The sequence below is a fragment of the Danio rerio genome, chromosome 12, assembly GCF_049306965.1.
Source record: "Danio rerio strain Tuebingen ecotype United States chromosome 12, GRCz12tu, whole genome shotgun sequence".
Classification (NCBI taxonomy): domain Eukaryota; kingdom Metazoa; phylum Chordata; class Actinopteri; order Cypriniformes; family Danionidae; genus Danio; species Danio rerio.
In genome coordinates this window covers 8447501-8452767 of record NC_133187.1, presented here as the reverse complement: position 1 = coordinate 8452767, position 5267 = coordinate 8447501, and positions in this window count along the sequence as shown.

Here is a 5267-nt window from a genome sequence, read left to right as displayed (position 1 = left end):
CTGATCTGCTTCTGGGAGCATCTTTTTGCATGTTTTTTAAATGGCTGTGTTGATTCCTATTAGCAATTAAATCTAATATTTCAGTTTATCCCAATGTGTAAGTGTGCAGCGTAAGATTTGTTTTCAGGGTTACCACGGGTCATTACATTTCTGTAATATCATTGGGTTTTAAAGGGGACCTATTATGCCGTATTTTAAAAGATGTAAAATAAGTCTCTAATGGCCCTAGAGTGTGAAGTTTCAGCTCAAAATACACCACAAATAATGTTTTATAACTTTTTAAACTGCTTCTTCATTTTTGCCAGTATGGTACTGCAATGATACATTTTTTAATCATTCATCTGTAGAGCAGTGTGAGCCATCTCTTTTTGCATTATAGGAAAAAAGAATATAATGTATGTTATTCAGCGGCTGCTTTGGCCTCACGCTAACTCGAGTAAAGCACTCTCTAAATCCCCAGTTAACTTCCTCCAGGATGTATTTTAGTCACAGTTACAGTTGTATGTGGGTGTGAGCAGCTCCTTATCACAGAGCAGTATTAATGTGGGCGATTACATGCAATGTCTTGCAAATTGTTGTGTGCAAGATCGTTGTCTGCATTAAAAAGTGTATAGACATGCACTCAGAAGTACGTTGTGCTTCATTTCGGTAATTATATCATCACCATATGTGGATTAGTTTCTGGAGAGCATGCTGGAAGGTGATGTGTTAATGCTGCTTCTTTAATGTCCCGTTTCCCAGATCTGAGATAATGAAAGAGTCTGGATGGATGGGGCCTGTAAATGTTGGCTGCTGGAGCATCTCTGACTCGACAGCTATTTCCTCTCCTGGCAGATCGAGGAGCTCACTCGACCCATTTGACACACGCACACACACACACACACATAAATACACATAGGAGATCGTTTTTACAAAGGAGGGGTGTCAAAGAGTAGAGACTTGAACATTGGTCTAGATAGTGTTTTGGTGCTGTATATTAATGTATTAGAATGGTTTAACACGTTGTTCATTTTTTTATATATTTTTGAGAAATGTGAAGAGGTATGTGGTAGAAATACCTCTTGAAAGTTGATTTTTTAAATATAGTTCTGTGTTTGAGTAAAGAATATGTTTTGTTGTTTTGGTTCTTAATATAACAAAACTATTAACAAATATTGCTCAGTGGTTAGCTCTGTCGCCTCACAGCAAGAAGGTCCCTGGTTTGAGTCCCAAAGACATGCGCTATTGGTGGATTGGATGAACTGAATTGGCCATAGTGTGAGTGTGTTTGAATGTGAGAGTGGTTGTGTGGGTTGCAGCTGGAAGGGCATCTGCTGCGTAAAACATATGCTGGAATAGTTGGCGGTTCATTCCTCTGTGGTAATCCCTGTTAAATAAGAGTCTAAGCAGATGGAAAATGAATGAATGAATGAATGAATGAATGTATATATATATTGAAAAAAAAAACAAATATATATATATATATATATATATATATATATATATATATATATATATATATATTATTTTTTTTTGTATATAATGGTTCAAATTACAATATTTTTTCGATATACAGCAGAAGATTGTTGAGCTATACAAAATAGAAAGTACCTGTAAGGGAAAACTGCATTGCCAATTCTCATTTTTCACTATTAGGGCAATAATTAAAAACTGCCAGCTGGAGAATTGCAGAAATTACTATTAGTATAATTATTATTGGGGTCAGAAAGCCTCAAAAAAGGAAAAGAAACAAATGAATAATACAATATCTCTCTCCCTCTCTCTCTCTCTCTCTTTTTAATTAAATAATTGCTGGCAAATGTTACACATGTATTGCCTATGCATTTATAAGGTTTACATTATATATAAATATATATATATATATATATATATATATATATATATATATATATATATATATATATATATATATATATATATATATATATATATATATATATAATTAAGTTAAAAATACACGTTATATAGTGAAAATATCTCTCTTTTTTATTTTCTCTTTTTTATTTTTGTAGACTTTTCATGAAGTGTTATGTTAAATCACTTTTTTAAGTTAGTTGGACCAATTTAATTTAGGTTTGATGAAATTTCCACAGTGGGAGCTTTTATCTATAGGCATGATACAAAAAAAAGTAAATCAATGATTTAAATGGCAGACAATTATCCAAAGCAAAATTATAAAATACGTGTTTTGAAAAGATAGGATAAATAACACACACCATGAAATTAATGTATTGTTATTTAAGCTGTTAGGCCTAGCATCTTAGTGGAATTTAATTACTGTAAATTTGCAATAGTGATTTAATCAATAGTGATTGCAGGATCTGGAAACTACAGAGTATTATTTTTTAACCCTTTGTTGTACTCACAATTGTTTTGATAATGTTTTCTGGATGTGTTTCTACTGATTTAATAAAGTTAAAATAAAAACACTTTTTATATAGGTGTAATGTATTATATACTGTAAAAACTGCTTATAATTTTGCCTTACGTACAAATATGCACTTTAACACATTTTCATTTTGCAGTATGACAATTTTTACAGTACTTTTACTGTATTTGTTTTTACATTTTACACTGGCAGTACAAAACCTTTATTTTTAGTATTCATTATTGCATTTAATAAATTCCAAACAAGCGACGAGATTATGTAGAACAGCATTTTTAGTATTCATTGGCATTTTATCCAGTTTCAATTTTTTACTAAAGTCATTTTTTATCTATTTTAAATACATTTGTGACCGGAAGTTTTCATTAACTGTCTCATTTTTGTCTTGAACTAAAGTAGCAGTACTTGATTACAGTAGAATACCGCAAATTCTGATTATGCAGTAAGTTACTGTAACGGTTTTAAAATGACCCACAATTATTCCTCACATGTTACAGTAGTGAACTGTAAAGAATCCATGTGGTATTTTACTGGCCTTTATTGCAGTAAATAACTGTAAAATTGCAGTGTGTCATTAAACGGTTTTGTGTCCACATAAACCACATTAACAAGTACACACACACACACACACACACACACACACACATATGTTTTGACATTAACCTCTATTCCTATTATAGACATGGAAGAAATAAAGTGAGAGTCTTGGGTGGGATGTGGGTCAAATCCACTCCTCTGTATAACTTCTGATCATGTCTCTGTTTCTTGGTTATGAACATCTGCCTCTCTCCTCCCTGAAGCTGCCACATGTCGTGTTACCATGACAGCGGAGGTGTCATTGCCGTAATTTACATATTTGTATGAGTCTAAAGGCTGATCCACAGGCTCGGCTGCTCGTCTGAACATGTGGAGCGTTGTTTCGTAAAGGCTTCAGTACAGCTCAGTGAAAGTTAGACATCTGTTCTAGACACAATAAGCAACACGATTTTTTCCAGGATTGATGGTTGTTAATTAGATATAAAACGACAACAGCAATATGATCAAATACATTAGTGTTTAATAATTAGCAACTTGTAAAATCATATTACGCAATCCTTATTTTTGCTATCACTACTTGTTATTTTATTCAAATTGTTGATTTGAGTCACTCACTCTTCAAAAAATTGTCATTCATGCCACTCTGTTGTTATTGTTACAAATATGATCTGAAATATCCTGTCCTCTTACCAACGTAAGCTCATTATTAATATGTACCCCTATATACATTTCTGGAGAGCACCAAATATCTCCAGGAGGTCTGTTTTTTTTTTTTTTTTTTTTGCAGTTTTGATTTTGATCCACCAGAGAACGATGTGTACGTTTTTTTTAGAAGTTTCTCTCGCACATACCATTCGCACCTGCTGTTCGTGTTTAAATCCACCAGATGTTGCTGTGGACTGACAGACTGATCGATCGAACAATTCCCCCACCCACCTCTTTCCCTAAACCCAAACAATAGTGTTTTTATAAGCACCGATTGACCCACACACCGCTTTCCCTAAACCCAACCAACAGTGTTTTTCAAAACCCCGATTGACCAGCCCACTGCCTTTCCTAACCTCAACCGACAGTGTTTTCAAAAGCACCAATTGACCAGCGTCTTCCCAAAACCCAACCGACAGTGTCTTCAAAGCACTGATTGATACGCTCACCGCCTTCCCTAAACCCAACCGATACTGTTTTAAAATGCACTGATTGTCCTGCCCACTGCCTTTCCTAAACCCAACTAACTGTTTTCAAAAGCACCAATTGACCAGCGCTTACCCTATACCCAACCAATAGTGTCTTCAAAAGCACCAATTGTCCCGCCCACCGCCTTCCCTAAACCCAACCGATAGTGTTTTTAAAAGCACCGATTGTCCTGCCCACCGCCTTCCCTAAGCTCAACCGACAGTGTTTTCAAAAGCACAGATTGTCCCACCCACCACCTTCCCTAAACCCAACCGACAGTGTGTTCAAAAGCACTGATTGACCAGCACCTTCCCTAAACCCAACCGACAGTGTGTTCAAAAGCACTAATTGCCCCGCCCACCACCTTTCCTAAACCCAACCGACAGTGTTTTCAAAAGCACTGATTGACCCACCCACCGCCTTCCATAAACTCAACCAATATTGTTTAGAAAAGCACTGATTGACCAGTGCTTTTTCTAAAAACAACTGACAGTGTTTTCAAAAGCACTGATTGACCCACCCACCGCCTTCCCTAAACCCAACCAATATTGTTTTGAAAAGCCCCGATTGACCAGCCCACCCACTTCCCTAAACGCAACCAATTTCCAAAAAGCAATCCAGAAAAAGAGAAGCCCTGTGATTTACTTGTTTATTTCATTTTTGACCTTTTGTTTTTGTTTTACGTGCTTTCTGGAACTGTTCTTCACAGAACGCGAACACATCATCGCGGTCAACTTCTTTCTGCACCTTAAGTCCGCCGGCGTACGCAGTGAGCTACTGGGCAAACTGGTAACAGCTGAAAAGCTGTCCCCACAGAGGTAAGTGGTCAGCTGTTAGCGTGAAAAGAAACAGAAGCCGTAAAGATGTAAAGATACACTGTTAACAGTTTCCTGTAGAATCTACAGTAACTTACTGTAAATCAATGACAAAACAATACTGTATTTACATTTACACCATCATATATCTTGCTGTATTATATTTATTTACAATATTTTACATCTTTACCTTAAAAAAATACAGTAATTTTCACAAAGCAACATTAAAATACAGTTACATACTGCATAATTGCCCTTCAGTAAAATACAGTTCATATTACAGTTAAGTACTGTCTCTGAACTGGACTACAAATAACATCATGCACCTCACGCACACCAGTTCCTGTTTTCTTTCT